Source organism: Stenella coeruleoalba (assembly GCF_951394435.1).
Source record: "Stenella coeruleoalba genome assembly, chromosome: 10".
Lineage (NCBI taxonomy): Eukaryota > Metazoa > Chordata > Mammalia > Artiodactyla > Delphinidae > Stenella > Stenella coeruleoalba.
The window spans coordinates 85,791,033-85,812,850 of record NC_137156.1 but is presented as its reverse complement, the minus strand read 5'-3'; the positions used below and the strand labels follow the sequence as shown (position 1 = coordinate 85,812,850).

General features: G+C 44.6%; 1 protein-coding gene across 12 annotated transcripts in view; it reads left to right on the top strand.

Moving 5' to 3' along the window:
* FOXP1 (forkhead box P1) overlaps positions 1 to 21,818 on the top strand; it is a 598,032-nt gene that overhangs the window by 297,573 nt on the left and 278,641 nt on the right. For 2 of the 12 annotated variants that reach the window (XM_079934802.1, XM_079934796.1), the window contains exon 1: positions 828 to 4,958. The exons of 8 other annotated variants lie outside the window; for them this stretch is intronic. The gene's annotated coding sequence lies outside the window, so the exon portion shown is untranslated. Of the gene's footprint in view, positions 1 to 827; positions 4,959 to 21,818 lie in introns of those variants that run through there. 2 more of the 12 variants (XM_079934805.1, XM_079934806.1) reach the window with 2 other exon arrangements.

Sequence of the window (21,818 nt, the reverse complement as noted above, 5' to 3'; positions counted from 1 at the left end):
TCTTCAGTCTGCAGAGATGAAACACGGGGCTACATCTTGGGTAATAAGAGAAGTAGCGATGGAGGATGGTGATAGGGAGTCCCTGGGATTTGATTGAAGGCTGGTTCGCCGGGCACAGGAAGCTCTCTCGGTTCTCACTGATAGAGATATTAAATAATCCTGGTGGGAAGGTGGACACCTGTAGAGCAGCACTCGTGAGGCATCCCCAGGTTGACAGCGCACCAGTGATAACTGCCTGACGGGTGTGGCGTGCCTCCTCGCAGCTGCCTGTCCCACTGATGAGAATGTCACAAGGGATAGGACCAGGAGACGAACAGAAGTCTGTTAAGATTGCATCTCTTATTTCCCCTTTATCCACCTGACTTGTCACTTGGTCGAAGGGGCTAGCACGGCCGTGTCTCCAGCAAACCCTGTTGGTTGTTGCCTGGTAACTTGTTCTTCTCAGAGTGATGGTAAAAAGATTGTTTCCTCCCTGGTATGGAGGGGACGTGGGCCTCTCACCGTTGTGGCCTCTCCCGTTGCGGAGCACAGGCTCCGGACGCGCAGGCTCAGCGGCCATGGCTCACGGGCCCAACCGCTCCGCGGCATGTGGGATCTTCCCGGACCGGGGCACGAGCCCGTGTCCCCTGCATCGTCAGGCAGACTCCCAACCACTGCGCAACCAGGGAAGCCCCAGGGGTACTTAGTTTTAAGTCCCTGTGCTGTGATCGTACCAACTTTTAGAGTTACTTTCTGCCTCCTTCATCTAGCAGATGGCAATTTAGAAGCTGAGATCATTTCAGAATTATTAAATTGCAGGCATGTTTCAACAATCCAGTCGTCCTGTCTACCACAAGTAGTCATGTTTGCCCGCTTCGATGTCTTTTGTCTTCGTAGTTGCGTCCCGTGCCTTTACCTATGGTCTCTCTTGCAAATCATATCTCTGTTCTTGCTTTTAGCTGCTTGACCTTGTCCCTTCTTCTATAATAGCTGTTGCTTTCTGTCTTCCACATCGCCAAGCGTACCTGTCTGACATTTCCATTTGCATATGCAGGTCTGCCTGCAGTCATTTTGCAGCACTCTTGGGCAGACTTTTGTGTCTTTCTGTGGCCCCTCTTTGACAGTCCCAGAGCATCTAGATGTTGGTCTTTTCCGTTCGGTTTTCCGTTTGGCTTCTCTTCCATCTGAATCTACTGTACACTCTCTTAAACTTTTCTAATAATGCATCGCTTTCACACACATTTATGAAAACGGTTCCTCTCAGATGAGAGACTTGGCCCACTTTCATCACTTCAAGGCTCGGGATATGTCCTAATACATAATGCAGATACAGATTTAGGGTATTTCCGGTGTCCTCTCAACGTTCACCTTAAATAAGTTAATGTTTGCGCACACACATCACACACTATAAAGTACATGATATAACAGGGCGACTCACGTGATTTATCCAAAATACTACTTCTGATGTATTTAGAGGACGTGATCCAATCAAGGAGGTGAAGGTTAAAGTTCTTTGATGAAGGATTGGATTCCATACTGTCCTTGCGTTTCTGTGACTGGGCGTTAAATCTGATTTGGACGGAGCATTAAAAGCCCAAGTGTGTGACGCTTCGTGGATGTGACTCATGGGTTAGGTGACTTTCTTACTTTGCCCCCGGGATTGTCACAGTTCCAGGCACCTTACACTCTACTTTCTTCCTTTCTGTGCTCCTGCCTCTGTATCTCTCTTGGCAGCCCTAACAAATCCTCACCTGTTGTAAAAATGAATCCACCCATTGGTGGGTTTCAGAACCAGCCTCATCCCCCATGCTCAGTGCTTCATTGTTGGTCCAGATGACGTCGGAGTCATTCCCTCCATCTCCAAGCCCCCCCGTGCTTTGCAGCCTTGTTCTCAACTTTGGTGCCCTCACCCGATTCCCGAGGTGCGCAGTGAACGCTTCTGATACCCACCGTGTGACCTTTGCTTTTCACTGCCTTCCTCCTATGTGATTATGATGAGGTTTATCTTCACGTTTGTCACTTTGTTCTCCATTTCCTTTGTACTTTATCACTTCTTTTGGATTCAGTCCAGCTGTTCATGTGCTTATGCTTGTTGGTGTAAATCATCATTGTGCCATTAACAAGCTCACAGGTCACCGGGACAAGAGCTAGCCTGGGCAGCCCCAGTCTGCTCCTTTCCTGCTGTGTTCCGTGTTTTCTCTTCTCTGCCTCTTTGAGAGATACAGGGACAGGCGGACAGACAGGTTGTTTGTCAAGTCACCCAGTTTCTTAGATCTTTGACTAACATTTGGCTGTTTCCTCCTAGAGGAAAGCCTTTTCGTTGGCTCTCGGGACTGGAGGTGAGCTGATGGATGAGTGACTATTAGCAGTGGGTGCTGCCGAGGTGATAATGGATTTGCCTCCGGACTTACTACCGAGGGTTTTCTGGAACTCAGAGCCATTCTTTTGTTCATTTCTGGGGTTTTCTTTGATATCAGGGAGGTGGAATAATCCCTTCAGAATCTTTTCTTTCTGCTTTCCTGTGCTTTGTCTCCCAGCTCATTTCCCATCTGGTCAGTTGTAGCAGGTAGGTAGCACAGCCCCAGAAACAGTTCTCAAAAAATGTGGCGGATCCTATTGCTTTTGGCCAAAGTTCTTGTGGTTGTCGTTAGATCAAAGAGAAGCAGTCCAGAAAATTCTTGAGAGAAAAGAAGACATAATTTGTTTTCTCTTCCTCTATTTCCTTGCCACCTCTAGATTCTTGGAGTTGGAGCTAATACCCTACAGAGTACAGCGGGACTTGCCTGCAGCTTAGGGAGGGAGTTTCTGAATGTGTAATTGGTAAGGTGTGCAGTCTCTCGAATCAGATGAGCTGGCTCTGCATCCCAGCTCACCATCTTTTTCACTGTGTGATCTCGTGCAAGCTTGATCTCTCTGAGCTTTTCTTTCCTTATCTGTAAAATAGGGGAAACTGTACCCATTTTTTAAAGGATGCTCTGAAAATAAAATGCAATAATGAACACAAAAGCAATAGATCAGAACCCAGTGCATAAAATGGTACAGTTATTTTTGATATTGTTCAGTATACCTAAGAAAATCAATTGCATCATTCTGTAATCCAACTGAACGACAGTGTCGTAACTGTTTAGTGGACAGTTCTGTGCTTGGACATGCAGAGGAGAAGGCCGATGACGAGGACACTGGGAGCCTCCCTGCCCTTCTAATACAGCGTTCAGCAAACCAGCTGAAGAGGAATGAGTCACGGGTACCAAAGCAATTAGAGAATCCAATCAGATCCCTTCTGTGTGGCAGTGTTTTCGGAGTTGTTGGGACTTAAGGTTTGAACTAATTTCTCTGAAAAGCCCTTCACGGCTCTCCGTTTCTGATGTCTCCTCCATTTCTGAGGATTTCTCATCCTCATTGGACTGCATTCTGGAATTACACCTTTTATATTTGTTGGTGGTTTACCGTAACTACTCCATGGGTCTTCTGAATTGATGTGTTTTGGAAAACATCATTTTTTTGTTTGCTTTACAGTCACACAATAGCCTCTTTTGTCTAGAAGCCACTCCAGGGCAGGTCTCCAGGACTGTTGGGTGCCTGAGGTAAGATGACAAGTGTGGGTGGCTTGGTCATGGGGGCACTAACGCAGAAATTACATTCAGGATTAAATTGAATACCATTGGGGATAGGTGCCCAAATGTTTTTTCCCCTTAACACTATCTTTGGACATTTAACTCACGGTCATATGGAAGTGATAAGTCACTGAATGAGAATTTTCTAGAGAGATGCCTTCTCCAAATCGGGGTTTCCTTTGGGTGTGCTCAAGCTGGTTGTTATGAAATAGTGTTGTAGTGGAGCTTTGAAACGGGACTAAATCTCCAACAAGGAGTAGCTTATGCATGACTAGAAGCTGGGTCAGTGGAGCAGTTTTATGTAGAAACACAGGCAACTACCAGTTTTTCAAAGACAATTTCTCTAACGCTCGCAGATGAGGTTAGGCTCCCCACTTATATGGTTATAGAGCGTCCTGTATTTTCCCCTAGCACTTACAATTATAAGTGATTCTTTTTAAAGCTATTCATTTAGCATGTTACTCTCTCCAAAGATTGCAAATTCCAGAAGGGTCAGGAGCCGTACTCACTTCTGCATGTCTAGCACATCACGAAGGGTCTGGCCCATGATGGGACTTGACGTATTTATTGAACACTGAGTAAGAGAGCGAGCGTTCTTGTTCTTCACTTACTGGGAATTTTCCATGACTGGCTATGTTTCAATTAGGATTGAATGTAGGTGCATGGAACAAAAACCTAACTACAGTGGCTTAATCCAGGGGTTGGTAAACTTTTTTTGTAAAGAACTCGACAGTAAATATTGTAGGCTTTTGCAGGTTATTCAGTCTTAGTCACAACTACCCAGCTCTGCTGCATGAAAGCAGTCGTAGGTGACGTTTCAATCAGCAGGCCTGGCTGTGTTCCGATAAAACTTTAGGCAATCAGGCTCCAGTGTGGCCCATGGGCTGCAGTGTATAGTCCCCTGGCTTAATCCAAGTGGGGTGGTGGTTGGTGGTGAATTCTGTTTAACAAAATAAGAAGTCTAGAAGTAGGCCTTCTCTGGCTGGAGTACCCTTTAAGAGGGTCCTCCAAGACTGGGCTGCTTCTTGCTTGTCTAGCCACCGTCTTTAGCTTGTGCTCATAGTAACCAGGTAGCCGCTTAGACATCCAGGGTGTGTTTCCAGGCATGAACGTGCAAAGGACAAAGACATTTCTTCTCTCCAGACGGTGCTTCTTTGTAAAATGAAATAGACCTTCCTGGATTTGTCTTCTTACTTTGGACAGAAGTCCAAACAGTCTTCCTTCGACTGTTTATCTATATGTCATTGGCCAGGGGACTGTGTCGCACGGCTCCTTCCAGTGACAAGAGAGCCTGAAACTGCAGATGTTTTAATTGAGCACATGCTGCCCAAACAAAGTTGGGAGGCTGGTACTCCAAGAAGGAGGGTGAGTGAAGTTTGTGTGAGCAACTATCGAGGCCCACTGGACTGTGGGTTTGAAACTGTCCCCCCGCCATCTCTGCCCTGCTCTGCAACTTCTTTCTATTCAGGGTTAGTTATGTTATGGATTAAGCTTAAGAAGCTCTGGTTAAGCGCCTGTTTCAGTTTCAAATCTCAGCTCTTCTACTCACTTTCCCTCTGACCTTGGCCTCAGGTTTCCTCAACTTTAGAAAGAGGAACAAGTGTAGGGACCAAGCCTGGAGTTGAGAGGAGTAACTTTGAGAAGGTGTGTGAAGCGTTTAGCGCTGTGCCAACTCCTGATAAACAGTCCATAAACGGTGGATGTCATCCTTAGGACTAGTATGAAGGTACAAATGAGGTTTTATCTCCACCTGCCCTTTATAACAGAGATGTATTTATATTAAAAGAAAAAAAACAACCAGGAGAAAATGAAGAAGCAATGAATATAAGCTTACCAACGAGTATAAAGTGTGAGGAAGGATTGGGTGTTCTCTCGATGGTCATAGGCATTTCAGAAAATTGGGAGCTTTTCAAAACAAGCCCCAGCCTGATTAGATGGCAAAGTTTGCAATAAACAACAATACAGCAGTAACACCCCAATTCCCCAAATCCTAACTGTGGTTACCCCTGCCCGGCAGTTACTGAAATTCCCAGCTTTCATGATATTGCACAGACTAGGTGGTGGTGTTTTATCTCCGTTTTTAAGCGTATTTAAGTCCCTCTGGGCTGGGATTCCACTAGACGGGGAGTGTGACTCTGTCCCAGGCTGAGTTCCCTCTGGGATGTGTGCACAGCAGAAAACTCCACGCGTTATCTGTCTGCACCCTGACCTACTGTACCCAGTGCAGGTGTGGATGAGGTGTTCTGAAGAGCAAGGCGGTTGGAGAACGCTGGTCTTGAGGGCTCCTTGCTTAGATATTCCTGATTTTCAAGGAATCTCTTTGGGGGGCGGGGAGTTCCTTAGCTCTTTCAGCCACTGTGTGATAAGTCCTTGCCAGGTGCATTGGACATGCTCTGCATTTGCTTAACAAGGGCTAGCCCTCCTACAAAGGGAGTCCCCAGGCCACCAAAGAAGCCAGCCTGAGGCTCATTAACCAGGGACCTTTGCAGTGGCTCAGGATCTCCTAGGTCACATCATAAAAGCAAGAACGTTACTGAGAAAACACTCTGGGGCTTCCCTGGTGGCACAGTGGTTAAGAATCTGCCTGCCAATGCAGGGGAAAACGGGTTCGAGCCCTGGTCCAGGAAGATCCCACATGGCGCGGAGCAGCTAAGCCCGTGCACCACAACTACTGACCCTGAGCTCTAGAGCCCGCGAGCCACAACTACTGACCCTGAGCTCTAGAGCCCATGTGCTGCAACTACTGAGCCCGCACACCTAGAGCCCATGCTCCCAACAAAAGAAGCCACTGCAATGAGAAGCCCGCGCACCGTGACGAAGAATAGCCCCCGCTCGCCCCAACTAGAGAAAGCCCGCGTGCGGCAATAAAGACCCAACGCAGCCAAAAATAAAATAAATAAAAAATAAATTTATATATAAAAAAAAGAAAACCCTCGGGAGGTTTGTTTCTAAAACCAGTCCCTGTACCACAGTAGCCACCCAAGTGTCATTTTTAAAAAGCAAAAGCCAAGCCTCAAATGAGCAGAGCCCCAGCGGAAATCTCTTCTCCAGATCCATTACGCAGGAGATGAACTCGGTAAATACCGAGGACCCTCCCATTTAGACTCTGACCCTCACTCAGCAAGGGGAGTGATTTGTTTCCTACTTTGGTCCTGTGCCCACCTTTTTTCGAAGCTTTTAATTTAAAAGAGAGAGTGATTAATGATGCCTTTGATCCGCTGACTTATTTTTTTCTTTTAAAGGGCACCCTCTTTCTCTTCTACATAAATTTGATTTTGGAAGTAAACCATGAGTATAAAAATTATATTGCTTATTCATTTCTGGGTGTGTCAGGCATATCTTAACTCTCTCTCCCCCCATCCCACAGTTTGGACAGTCCAGGTGCAGTTTGGGTTCATATAGTCTTGGCATTCTGTGTCTGATGTGTAGTAAGGATCTGACAAGTAGTTGTTGAGTGAACAAATAGGGGAATGAATTAATAAATGTTACTTAACAATCAGGATTTGTGCGAGGGCAGTTCCAAAAGTGTATTTCCAGGTAACGTGTGTGTGCCTTCTTACTGAGAAATAATGACTATTCTATAGGCTGTGCTATTGGGCTTTGTTTTGAACCTGTGATGATCCAAATTAAGGTAGTTCACAGTGCAAGGTCTTTCTGCCCATGTCTCCTTGGTAGCTACAGTGGTCTTTCTTTCCAGGGCTGGGTAATCAGGCCAAGAGATACAGTCACTTTGAAGGCTGTGAATATTTTTATAGTCATCGTAGATGACTACTCAGAAACACAGCTTAGTCTACAGAGCATGATAACCTGTATTGCTAGTCTGTGCTTCTTGTACTCTGGGTACGTAGATGTTGATACCTAAGGAGGGCAAAAAATAAGCCTATCAATCACAGCATTATATCAGATCTTAGCAAATGTAGATTTCTTTTATAATACTTGGGTCCATTTCTTTCAGAAATAAGAATCTTTTTTTTTCTGGGCTTTACCCTTCTGCTCAGTTTTATGTTTTCCTAGTTAAATATGTGAAAGGACAAGAATTGGTCTTAGTTCCAGATTGCAGAACTGGAAGCTAAAGTTGAAAAAGAAAAAAACTAAGATTTTTTTTGTTTTGATAGTGTGTTTCATATTGTGTTGAAAACTTAGTGATAATTTATAAAAAAGCAGCGTTATTTATATAGATTTTTAAAATGTAGAATACAGTCTAAAACTTAATGTGCTGTAAGATCATTACTTGGACTCTACAGTAGCTTTGCAAGGGACCTGTTACTTTAAAAGGTGCAAATGATACGTGGTGCTGTGCCCGTCTTATCTTGAAATGTATTATCGGGGCGCTTTCTGTTTTACCTTCATGTGCCCAGGGAACTTCTGTTTAGTTTAAAAAGACACCCAGAAGAAGGAAATGCAGTTAATAGCTTAACACATTCCAAACTTTATTAGCAATTCGCGCTTAGGAGAAGGATAGGTGGTGTAAAGTTGAAAGCTTATGGTTACCCAGGGGTAATATACCTAAATTCTACTCCAGTTTTTACCCCACCCTCTCCTCGGCTCCGTTGTTTACTAAATAGAAAGGTGGCAAGCTGGTGGTTCTGGATCCTTTTCAAGGTCCTTTCCTGGCTCTAGCAGCACTGTGGTCATCTGAAAATGATGACGTTGCCACACCTCCCTTGCGGCATCTCCAGTGTGGTTCACCTGCCCATTTCACTCCTTCTCTTCGATGAATCTCTGCCCTTGGGAGGGACAGATTTCATTTTAAATTTAAGGTGACCCAGGGAATCTAACGTGGTGTCACGCTCCTACATGAAAGGCACATTCTTGCTTATTTTTTCAATGTGGAGATAAAGAAAATCAACTGAATTGTATGCTTAGAGCCTTGAGATTTTTTTCAGCCTTCATAACCAACCCACTAGTCATGCCCAGATCCAGGGTCACCTTTTAATGGTTTTTGCCTTATGTCTGTCCTCTCTCACTTTTTACTTTCCTTTGAGTGTCAGTCTTATTTTCACCCCTAGTTGTGGGTTAAAAAATTAGTCCCAATATGATACAGAAATAATTAAATTACTTAACATTGCAGATGGTATTTAGGAGCTTAGCAGACTTCGTCCCAGAGGGTAAAACACAAACATGAATAGGAGTTGACAGAAATGAACTACCGCATCAATTCCTTGACCAAACACGGCTACAAGGACCCTCTGATTACAACAACAGCGAGAAACAGCCGGGCATGAAATCCCATTTCTTCTCTCATCCCTTCGCCTTGCCCTAAATATTGGAAAATACCCATAGTTAGTCCCCTGCTGCCCCTTCCTCACCTCGTCCTCCCTAACTGGGTGGCCTCCACAGCCTCCAGCAGGGCTCTCCCCGCCCCCCCCCCCCCTCGCCACATGTGCTTTCCTGCGGGCATGATCTAGGCTCCCTTTTCTTAAGGGGCTGGGACAGGACTCTCAGGCCGAGTCCACATAGGGAGGCACTGCCCATGGTGTCTGTGGGTTAATATGTAGCTCTCAGTGATAGACACCATCTTGTATATAGACATTTCACTGATTTGTAGGCATTTTCGTTTGATCATAAACTTGTTTGTGTTAGTTTTTTTTAGCATGGGTCCATCCACAAATCATCTAGTCCATCTGTACAAAGTTGGGAGTTGAGTGGAATCAGCTCCTTTACCAAACGCCAGGGCCGTCAGTTTACTTCCAACATTTGGATCCTAGAATTGGGGACGTAGTCATTTGGGAGCTTGGGACGCATTCTTCCCCAACCTTGGTAAATAACCATAAGGAAAACAGTCGGAATCGTGGCAGGTAACATTTCTGGAGCACTTTGTGTGTGCCAGGAACCATTCTGGGTCCTTTATGTGTATCTCTTCTCTTAGTCCTTATACAGATGTACTGCTGTTGAACCCGTTTTATAGATAGTAAAACGAAGACACAGAGAGGTGAAGTAAACTCTGTAAGATCACACAGTCATGTATCTAGGCTTTAAGCCTGAGCTCCCGGTTTCTACTGAAAGGCTCTGGGTGACGTGCTCACTCTGTCTGGGGGCAGCTTGTGCCATTTTTAGGGCTCTTGATGGAAAGGTTTCTCTATGGTCAGAATCCACTTTGTGGACATTATCAGTGATAGTTCTGGACACAGAATCATGTCAGTTCAAATAAATAAGTTCCCAGTCTTAAAGCCTAATCACAGTTTCCCCCTCTTCTCCATGCCCCGAGCTCCACCTTGCCTCCTTCCAGCGCCAAGCCCTTTTTATTTAACCTCTGAAGTCCCTCTCTTGCCTTCTCTTCTCGTCATTGCCTCCCCAACTGCAGGATGGAGACTTTGCTCCTTAGCTTGGCCCGCAAGGCCATGGCCAAGCTCTGCCCTGGCCCCATTCTGTCTGTCTTCTGTTCCTCTCTCCAGGCCCTCATGGCATAACTGGGTGCCTCCTGTGAGGCTGGCCTTCTTCTCAGAGTTAGGATGGACACCAGAGTGATAGATTCCAACTTGGTCCCTGGCCTTCTGGAGCTGACATCAACCCACTTCTTCTACCCTTTTGTTGCCCTCTCTTTTTTTTTTTTTTTTTTGTGGCACGCGGGCCTCTCACAGCCGTGGCCTCTCCCGCTGCGGAGCACAGGCTCCAGACACGGAGGCTCCGCGGCCATGGCTCACGGGCCCAGCCGCTCCGCGGCATGTGGGATCCTCCCGGACCGGGGCACGAACCCGTGTCCCCTGCATCGGCAGGCGGACTCTCAACCACTGCGCCACCAGGGAAGCCCTGTTGCCCTCTCTTGAACTTGTGCAGCTCATGCTATTGCTTCCTTTGGCTTTGGATGCCAATCTTCCTCTTCTCCCTCCCCCCTCCCTCCCGTGTATTAACATCCTACTGATCCTTCAAGGCTTGGCTCAGATATCACTTCTGTGAAGCCTTTTCAATTTAACCCAACCTGTGTAACTCACTCCTTTGTCTGGGCTCCCACAAGTGTGTGTTTGTATTTCATTATAACCTTTGTTCGAGTCTGCTCTGTATTTTAGTGCATTCTTTTCAGATTTGAAAGCCACAAATTCTTGCCTGAAGGTAAGAACCTATGTAACTTATTTTTGTGCGCCCCAGAGCACACGGGATAGAGAGCGGGTGCTCCACAGATTGTCGTAGGCACAGTCATCATAATTATCATTTTGTTGAGGGCTTACTTTGCGTCAAGACTGCTAGATGTTTTGTGGTTTTTTTTGTGGTACGCGGGCCTCTCACTGTTGTGGCCTCTCCCGTTGCGGAGCACGGGCTCTGGACGCGCAGGCTAAGCGGCCATGGCTCACGGGCCTAGCCACTCCGCGGCATGTGGGATCCTCCCGGACCGGGGCACGAACCCGCGTCCCCTTCATCGGCAGGCAGACTCTCAACCACTGCGCCATCAGGGAAGCCCGATGTTTTGTGTTTGTGGTTGCTTTTGCTCCTGCCAACTAGTTATGCGTTACAGATATGACCATTATCCATTTTACAGATGGGAAAGCTGAAGTCCAGCAAGATGGCATAATTTGCTCAGAGTCACAGAGCTGCTAAGCGGAAGGGCAAGCATTTGCACTCAGGGCTGCCTGGTTCCAAAGTCCATGTCCTTTTCATCATGGTACCTGAGAAATACACATAGGTGGTTGCTGTGGAACCCGGAAGTCCAGATGAAGGGTGCACATCCCTTCACTAAACACTCACATGGCTCTGTTTCTTCATCTTTCCACATCTCGGGAACGTCCTCTTTTTACTCATTCTGCATGTTTTGTATATCTCTAAAGCTATGCTGAAGAAAAACTGGAAAGAAGATTCCTGATTTGCTGATTTGGCCACTAGTTTTTTGTGGTTTTTTTTTCCTTTTCTTTTTTTTAACAACATTGGGCAAAATTTTATATTGAGTTTAAGAGCAGCCATAAATAATATAGGAGTATAGTATCACATACTGTCAGTTATACTGAGCATGGGTTCGATTAGCTCAGCTTTCTTTTTGAGCTGGTGTCAAGGGTCTCCCCATCATTACTGGTTGAGTTCTTTGGTTGCAAGCAACAGTGTTGATCTCTGGCCAACTTAAAGGAAAAGGGTTTATCGGAGGAATAGCCAGTAGCTCACAGAACGGACAGAAGATTGAGAGAGGACAGGAGACAGGATAATTCCAATATATAGGCAGCTTGAGTGACTTGACTAGCACCTCGGCGTGGCTGCTGAAATCAGTGCTCCCCACACATTTTTCTATCTGCACATCCGTCTACTGAGACGAATCAGGTGGGCCTCGTTTGTGTTACAGATGTACCCCCATGGCTATGAGAGGGCAGGGGAACTGACTGAGGAATTCCACCCTGCTTGCAACAAGGTGGGGGGGGTGAGGGGAGGGGTAATTCCCCAAAGGGAAATTGAAGTAAGAATGGATTCTAGATAGCCCCCCAGATTCAACAAATACCAGCTGTCCCTGAATTCTACACGAATAGGAGCATTTATTGAAGAGATGTGCAGAGTTTTGCTCTATAGTCTTAGTTTTTGTAGCTTTAGGCCTCCTTTCTAACCAGGATCTTGAGTTTCTCACTGATGGTATTAGGAAACCTTCCAGCTTTACATCACAGGAAGTTTGATGAACCTACCTTTATCTTGTATGGCTCATCTAGTAGTTAAGTCCCTGGGAAAGATGTAAGAACATACCCAGACCTGTAGCTAGCTTACTACTGAAGACCTTCCTCCAGCAAGTTCTAATAAAACTCAAGCTCTAAAAACCCATCATCAAATACTAAAAGAGAAATAGAATAACTGTGCAATTCACGAGATTAATATAGAACAGGAAGACAATCTTTTTTTTCTAATAATCTTTACTTTTATATCCTACTTTATGGGGGTGCTGTTTAATTTCATGTTCATTTACCTTAATTACTTCTTGCATGTAGTTTGCAGGGAAGTTTGCCATTTTCCCACATCTAAAAGATGGCTTACTCGAGCTTCGTTTCAGACCCGGTTAGAATTAATATATAATAAAACCCAGTGTGGGTATTTCTCATTTTTCACCTCAAAGGATTATTCATCATATTAGAATCAGTTTTTCCAGAGAGATTTTATCAGACTTACACGTCAAATTAGTTGAATGCATTTCTTCTGCTAAGAAACAGAGAACCTTTACCCTGGAAGCATCTGTACACTGAATTCCAGTAATTCAGTGTTTCCTGACCTAGGAATAAAAACATACATTTATTAGCCTCAAAGGAGATTGTTAAGATGGGAGAATTTGAGAATAAAAGAAAGGTCGTAAAATCAAAACTTAAATATTGAATATATGTTAGATTAAAAAAAATAATTTTAAAGGGATAGGCTTAATTCTCCCCTACCTGAAGCAGAGGATGTGGGGGGACAGATTTTTATGTGTGTGTAGTTGCATTTATTAGTGTGTCACACATGAGAACCACACAGGATGGGTAGGAGGCTCTTATAAACTTCCCTAAAAAAGACTTGTGTTCCTAATGTAGAAGATAATGGTGGTTGTGATAGGATCAGGCCAAGCTGGGGGGTGCCTGGTTTGATCACTGCCTCTGTTTTGATTAGCCTCATCGTCTGTAGGTCCAAGGTTAACTGTGGGAAGATTCTGGCCCTGAAACTATGACAAGCCCTTGCACGAATGGAAAGGGGATGTAGTTTCTTTCAAGTGCATTTATGAGGGGTAGGTGTGATCCGTTGACTCACTGCTCGATGGTAGTAAGCTCATTGGCTCTTGGGCTGAGTTAGTTCCAAATCCCCCTTTTAAGTTCAGTACAAGTTGCTGTGACCTTCTCAAGCTGCTTGCTCACAAGTATTTCAAACGTTGAGTTGCTGGGCATTTTGTCTAGTTCATAACTGAGAAATGCTTGCTTTTCTCTGTAAGATACGGCAGATTTGACCCTAGAGAAGAGAGATGAGCATGGATTTCCTTTCACTCCGCAGATAAGATCTGCTGTAGTGAAAGATACAGGTGAATAGATTGCTTAGGCAGAAAGGGTGGGAATCCGACGTATAAATGACAAGAGAGAAAATTTTCAGGGCTAATAGTAAAACCCTCTTCAGTGTGTAGTTGAAATTCACCTTCTCTGGTATTTTTGCACAAGATTGAGAATAAAAATAGTTATGATTGATGAAGCATTCAGTGTATATCTAACTGTAATTCGGACTGGAGGGGGGACTTTTAAATCACCCAAATGAAAGATTGCATTATCATGAACATGAATATGTAACAGTGAAGTGTGTCAGTGCTTATCATAAGTCCTGGCATTCACAGGGCGCTATGAGTCCAGCCAACCAAAAAGGAAAAACTTTTCAGCAAACAGCAGTCCACAAAACCTCCGTGAATAAGGCCAGCCTAGTGGTCATGACTCTTAGTGGGTTATTTATGTGTGTGTTCCCAACCCATCTGTAGATTTGATTCACACCACAAAGGACTTAAAGATGTCCCCTGAGATACTACTGAGGTGAGAAAGGTAGTGTTGAAACCAGGGGGAAGAATTTATTCCTGGTAAGAAGAGGAAGTCAGGAAGGAGAAAAAATAGTGAACAGTAACTTATTAAGGGCAAGGAGGTTAGGTTAGTTAAATGTTTAGAAATTTTATTTCTTATAGATTTGTTGCCATTTATGGGCTTGGCAAATTATCGTCTGTTAGAAAACCAAGAGGGTGGAAATCAGACAATTTTTATCTTTTTTGTCTTTTAAAAAGTATTGTCTTTTCCTCCAAATTATATAAGGAGTACATGTTTATAGCAGGAAATTTGAACTATAAACAAATATTTTTTACATTACAATTACCTCCATTCTCAACACACAGAGGTAGTAAATGGAAGGGGTATTCTTATATGTATAATATATGAAAAAATCTAAATGTTAATATTACATATATTTAATTATATTTTTCAGTAGGTACATTACTGTTTTTTGTTTAACGTATTTGTTACGGACGCTGATGTCCACGGACGCTTTATCTTTGTATCTACCATAACATGAAGGCCAAGACCATTTTAGTGGGATGAATTTGTTAATACTTCAAAAAATTGCAGTAGGTGCCTCACATCAGAATTAAATCTTTGAGTCATCTGTAGAGGAAAGAGAGATGGGAAAACCGGAGAATGAGCATTTATCGAATACCTGGTGCATGCCAAATGCCATGCTAGTCACTTTTGCACTTCATTATCGTTCAGTACTGATGATGATGGTGACGATGATAACTAATTATTGAGTGCCTACTGTGTACCAGGTGAGAACTTTGACACGTATCATTCTCATGTAATTTTCTCCACACCCAAAAAGGTTATCTACTTTTATTATTTCTGTATTAGAGATGGGAAACCTGAGGCTCCGAGAGGTCCAGCTGGTTACTCAAGGTCACTGAGCCAGGAATTCCAAAGCTAGGCAGGCCGTCTGATGTCTCTTAATACCCTAAGCTGCAGGCCACCTGGCCACACCCTGTCCCTCCACTGTGCGTTGCGGGCCTTACCCGTTCCACCCAGGGCATGGGGACAGTCAACACCGCGGTGACTGCCTGCTCACGATGGTGACTTTGGTGTGGATGCTACTGTTACCTCTCAGGGAGCATCCATTGTCCTTGGCACCGTGAGCTGAAGAATCAGTCCCGTCTTCAGTTACTGCTTCAGCGTCTGGTCACCAAGGCACAGCGCATATGACGGTGTGTGGCCTGTGCTCTGAGCCCAGGTGATGCTGTTGTCTTAGAACAGGAAATGATGACTTGGGTGGGGTTGTCCACGTTCTGCAGTTGGGGCCATGCATAACCATTTTCCTGCTTTGTGACCAAATTTTCTGTAACAGCTGTTGGCCTAGGACATTTTGTTTCCCCTCTCTCTGCCATTTCTTCTGCTCAAAAATTGGGATAGGGCTTCCCTGGTGGTGCAGTGCTTGGGAGTCCACCTGCCGATGCAGGGGACGCGGGTTCGTTCGTGCCCCAGCCCGGGAGGATCCCACATGCCGTGGAGTGGCCGGGCCTGTGGGCCCTGGCCGCTGAGCCTGCGCGTCCGGAGCCTGTGCTCCACAGCGAGAGGGGCCGCGGTGGTGAGAGGCCTGCGTACCGCCAAAAAAAAAAAAAAAAAAAAAAGGGATAATCATTGTACCTGCCATGTAGAGTGAGGGGGGGAGGGTAGTAAATCACCTGAGTAAAAGCTTTGCGTGGAGTTGGCGTGCAAGTAAGTATGAGGTGGTGGTGTTTTTGTTCGGGATCTTCTAAAGACTAAGAATCATTTTCTTCAGTGACAAGCTCTCAGGTGACGTGGGGAACCATCTTAGATTTCAGGAAAATTGACTAATTACACTTTGATTAGTCCATTTCCCTCAAGGAAGTGATTTTTCTCTGTCGTTCCTAGGGTTTAGGATATATCAATAAGCATGTTTTCAGCTGTTAGTAACAGAAAACCTCATTAGCAGTGGCTGAAAAGATAAGGATATTTATCATGTACTTGCTCGGAAGCCTGTAGGTAGGCCATCTCAAGATTGGTTCAGTACCTCAATAATATCTGATTGCTGGGTTGGCATATTGGTGATTTAGCTTTTCCCTCATGGTTACAAGATGGCTGCTAAAGCTCCAGGCATCACCTTTCTATATGTTTGCTTTTCAAAGCACAACGTAGGGTAAGAGGACAGCCAGAGAGAGAGAGAGAGGTTGATTCGTTCCTTTGCTCTAATCAAGGAGGAAACATATTTCATGCGTTTCCCCCTCGTATCTTTTGGGCAGAACTAAGTTAGATGTCTATCCCTAAGTGCAGAGAAATGTGGGAAGGGGAACAGGTGATTTTTATCAGCTTGAAGAGTAGTAGGAGGAAGGGAAGGAGTTGGGAATGGTGTCGAATAGCCATCCAGCCCTGTCTACCTATGGAGCCACACTTCATACCTAACCAGCTATGGTCAACCTAACATCTAGGCCTTGCCCAGCTTAGGATACGAATGTCATTATTCTCAGCATTATTTAGAATGACCGCATTTTTGGATTCCCATAGTATTGCTAAAGCTGAAATTTCTTGGTATCAAGAGATGGTGGGTAACAAACACTCTTTGTTTACTTTCTTCATCATCAGGCTTTATCCCATCTCACGCTCTCTGTTTATCAACCCAAGGAATATTTTGTAGATGGTTCAGCTTCCTGTTCAAAACCATAGTTCTGGATGTTTCCCACCCTGCACATGGAGTTGGGTATGACTAACCCCCCACCCTCAAGGGATCTTTGCTTCTGTATTTGCCCATTGTGGAAGAAACATCCTGACAGCTCTGATGTATTTATGGTGTCATACGACTGGTTTTACAGTCAATTTGTTACATCAGTACTAATCTTTCTCCCTAAGCTGAAAAATTTATCACGCTTGGAGCTACGGTGGAAAGCTCCACCTGAATATGTGTAGTTTGGAGTTTCCAGGGGGGGACAGGGTGGAGGGATGTTACTGTGTCAGAACCCTTTCATAATGTCACTGTCGTTCCACATGGTGTGAGTTATCTGAGTTGGTAGAGCAGAGCACTTTCTCCAGGGTCGCGGGTGTCTCCAAAGACCCAGTTTACAGGCAGTGTGTCTTTAAAAGAGTAGCAGGTACATGTTTCTGACAGGGAAAAAAATTATCTTGCAAGTGGCTTCTTAAGGAGTGCACTTGCTTCTAATCCACAAGCATAAATCTCTCACCCTAGTTATTCAATTAAATAAATCTGCAATTCTAATCAAAACTGTGATTAAACTTATGTAAAAATTAGGTGAAAACTTTTATAAAATTTAGAAGAAAAGGTTCAGAGTAAGAACAAAATTTTTAAAGGGTCAGGACCGAAACTGCTAAATTTGAGAGAGTTTGTTGATTTCCATAGAGAGGAAGATAACATTTTTAATTAAAAATTAATATATAGAAGCTTGAACTAGGAACCAAATATCCATCTGCTGAGGATCAGATTCTCATGAATATGGAAAATTTGTGACACTTCTAAAACTGCACAGTCCAAGATAGAGTAGCCACTAGATGTGTGTGGCTATTTAAATTTAAATTAATTAAAATTACATAAATTTAAGAATTTAGTTCCATGGTTGCACTAGCCATATGTCAAGTGCTCAGTTGCCTCGGGTGACTCGTGGGTATTCCATTGGACAGTGTAGGTCTAGAGCATTCCATCATGACAAAGTTGTATTGGGCGATGTTTCTCTTGCTGAGTAGTTTTCCACCAGGAGCAGTTTTCCCCACCAGGGAACATTTGACAATATCTGGAGACATTTTTTGGCATCACAGCTGGGGTGGCAGTGGTGCTGCTGGCATCTAGGGACTCTGCTGAACTCCTCCAATGCCCAGCACAGCTCCTGCAATGAAGAGTTTACTGGACCAAAATAGCAATAGTGCTGAGGTTGAGAAACTCTACTCTGCAGGGCAGATGGACCCTTGTGGCCCCGAACTCATCATCTGAAGTTTTTTTTTTTTTTTTTAACATCTTTATTGGAGTATAATTGCTTTACAATGGTGTGTTAGTTTTCTGCTTTACAACAAAATGAATCAGTTATATATATACATATGTTCCCATATCTCTTCTCTCTTGTGTCTCCCCATCGAAGTTTTAAAGCAATTCCCACCACCAAGATTTCAGGTAGCCTATGTTTTGGATATAATCGTGGTGCAAAGTAGGATTGACTTGAGGTTGATTCAGTTAAACGAAAAGACTTGTCGCAAGTTCCATGTCCCTAGTTAGAGGCAAAAATGGAGCTACCGGGAGAGTCTAGTGGATACTAATGCAACCGAGGCTGGAAAAATGAGGGGTCCACGGTGTTGATTCCCCTCCTTCCTCAGCCTTCTCCCCTTCTCCCTGTCCCTCTCCCTGCACACAGAGTGGAGCCAACCCTCTGAATCATTATGTCTTAGAGTCGGGTGGACTGTCCTTCCACTCCAGGCCAGTAGCAGGAGCCGGGACACCAGTGTGAACAACCAGGGCTCGTGGCGACAGTCCTTCTTGACCGCAGGCGGCTGCCAATATGACATACCAAGAATCATTTGTCCCGAGCAGAGCCGGGTTTGGATTTGGACTCCGCCACTTAGCTGCGGTGTGGCCAGGAACGGGTTACGTACGTAGCTTCTCTGGGTCTCATTGTCCTTACTGATGAAACAAAAATATGTGGCATTTCTAGTATTCAGTAACTATGCATCTTCTAGGGTTATTTGAGAGATGTAATGAAAACAGTGCATGCAATATGATTACTACAGTCCCTGGCATATTAAGACTGAAGTAGCTTCCTTTTTTGTTGTCTTGTTATTGTTTGTGTTACTGTGGTTGCTAGTCCCAAGGCAAGCTGGCTGTATTGATCTGGGTTTTTCTCCCGCCCAGGGAGGAAATCATGGCTCTGGTTTGCCAGTCTGCCTGGGCTGGAGCCAGGGCTCACCCCTTCCACCCTAGCTTAAACGTCACTTATCCTGTTCTCCCTATTTGAATAAATTCCCTCAGACCCTGCCATTATTTTATCATCCTTGACTTATGACTCTTTCCTTCCTAGAATCTGGTAAATTTTATGAGTACCTGTTTCTGTTTTTACTGGTTATCCCTAGGCTTGGAGTTGGTATTAGGCATTCGGGATTTAAGAATGAATGGCATATTATAATGAAAAACTAAACTCACGAGAATGAGGAAAGAAAAGGAGGAGACAGGGATAAAGCAGCCCCTGGATTTTGCACGGTAACATGAACTGAAAACTCACTCCACCTGTTACTCATTTTGTGACCCCTCGCAAATTATTTAACATGAGTCTCAGTTTGCCAAATCTGTGAAATGGGAAAAATATTTCTAAGAATTCCATGACAAATATAATATCTTCTACTTCAGTTAGATATTCAATAAGTGCTCGTTTTTATAATGATGAAAGAACCAAGATGAGAGTAAAACTAAATGATGATGAATGAATTTGTCAGCTTTCCCTCCCTTCTGTCAATAACAGAGAGCTTCAGCTTCTTTCACACATGCCCTATTAGAATATTTATGTCTCCTAGAATAAGTTCCGTGTGTCCAGTGGATCGAGACTTCGGTAGGCTGAAGGTCAGACTATTCGATCAAACGAGTAAAAATTTTTCTGTGAGTGTCAGTGGGTCTGTGAAAGGGATTCAGAAAGTGTTAGGGCCAGTGAGTTTGTGTTGGCCTGTCTTCAAGGACCCATGCAGCAGCCTTTCCTCCTTCCTGACTTTGCCCCCCAATACAACTTCCTATCAGAGGATGAGAGGACCAGATCTCATCCCTTGTCTATGAGTCATGTCGGGAGATGCGAGGTTTGTTGTGTGAGCCACCTGGCCATTCACCTAAGCTGATGGGTTGGTCCATCCCTAACCTGAACCACCGCCAGCAGGGGCCTAGAGAAGAAAGTTTCTTAAGTCTATATAAGAGCGCATCCTGGATGGTTTTAGATCTCTAGTTTAGCCTGCTTTGAGATCACCTTGAGTTCTTTCTGACTGCGGGTCCTGGCCTACTCACCTGACTCTTTCTAGTATTAGCAGAAAAGAAAACGTGGCTGATGACCTGGTTACATAGGATACAGGAGGTCTACAGATTTTGAGTATTAGCTGTGAGAGCTTGTTGGTTTTCCTGTAAGGGGTAACGAATATTGTAGAGTTGGAGAACGATGTGTAGCAGGCATATGTGTTTTAAGTCCCTGTATTGTCCCTGCACATAACCCAAAGCCAGCTCCAGCTAGCTAAGCAAACGAGGGAATTTCAGTAGCTCATGTACTTGAAGTCCAGGAGTAGGATGGCCGTACTGTTAGGACTCTGTCCTGCTCTTGTGCTCACCTCCGAGTGGCTGCATCCTGGCCTCTTTCAGCCAGCTTTCTCTTTCTGGGGGCAGGCCAATTCCTGTCCTTAAAGCTTTTGAAAACCCAGCAAAAGGACAGTCTCTATCCGTCCCAGGAGCTCCTACAGAATACTGGTAGTTGAGTGTCATTCTCTTTTGACACATTTCCATCCATCAGCCAATCAATGCGGCTGGCAGAGCAGAACACACTGATTGGTCAGACCTGGTGTATGGTCCCACCCTCTGCAGGTAGGAGATGCATCCACCTCCTGTGAACCACAGGGACGGAGAGTGGGGAACCAGGGCATTTCTCCAAAGACAATACAGGCTGGTGTTAGACGAGGAAGAGGAGTGTGGCAGTTCGGCAGAGGCAAAAACAACCCTCGCCACGACCCTGATCCCCTTTGATTTAACGGTGCCGGTGACTCGGGGAGCATCTCCTGCCTCGCGGTGTCTCCATTTCGCTTCCAGAGCTGCTTGCAGGCCCTGGGCCTGATTTCATTTACAGCATCAGCACACCTCTGTCTTCTTTCTTGCAGTCATGATACCCCAGTCTTTCCCCCAGAGGTTGCAGTAAATGGCCTTCTCCGAGCCACAATCAATGGCATTCCGTAAGGTGTGACAGAAGAGGCCATCTGGCACTTGTCCCACTGTCGTTTCTTGCTGTCCAGGAAGGAGGCACGCTGGAGGGGGAAGGTCGCAGCTCAGTGATGCCCTGCTGTCTCTCAGACGCCTCACCCCCAGACTCGGGGCTGTAGCACAGAAACGCCGCAACAGTCACGCACCTGCCACAGTTGCCCCTTTCCCTTTGTGAAATTTCCCGTCAGAACTGGTTTGTGGAATAATCATCATAATGAAAATGATTTTTGAATGCCATTATAAGTTTGAGTGTTGCGCACAATACTTTCCCAAATATTGGATAGATTTTCTTTCTTTCCTTTCTTTTTAAGATGCCAGCGCAGAGATCACTGGCCCATTTCAATTTTTATTGAAACAAATAAACCCAATAAAAACACTTATGCTGAGAGCTGTAGCGCCACAATAAAAGAATCACACTGTATTGAATTTATTGATTTATTTATTTACTCCAACTGGAAAATCGAGTATTGTGTTAATGTATTTTATAAGAATCGCAGTGCTCGATGAAATGGCTAATTTATTTTAGCGTATACATAAATAGCTAGCAATTTTCCGTGAGACAGCCTAATGAAAATGATGCTGATGAAATTGTCTATACTATGAGGAGTGACAGAGACGAGTTATTATTGGGTGAGTGCTAAGACGCATTGAACTGGCCATCATATCTTTGAACTTTTGAACTGCTACTTGTTCTGTGTGATTTATTGATTTTGCTATCTCTCTGTTTAGCTCAACTTTAGTTTTTGCCCAGCAGTGCAGATAAGTGGCATAGGAGATTTAATTTCATGGGTATTTGGGGTTAAAACCTATCTTTAAGAAGAATGCTAAACATGTTTTAAT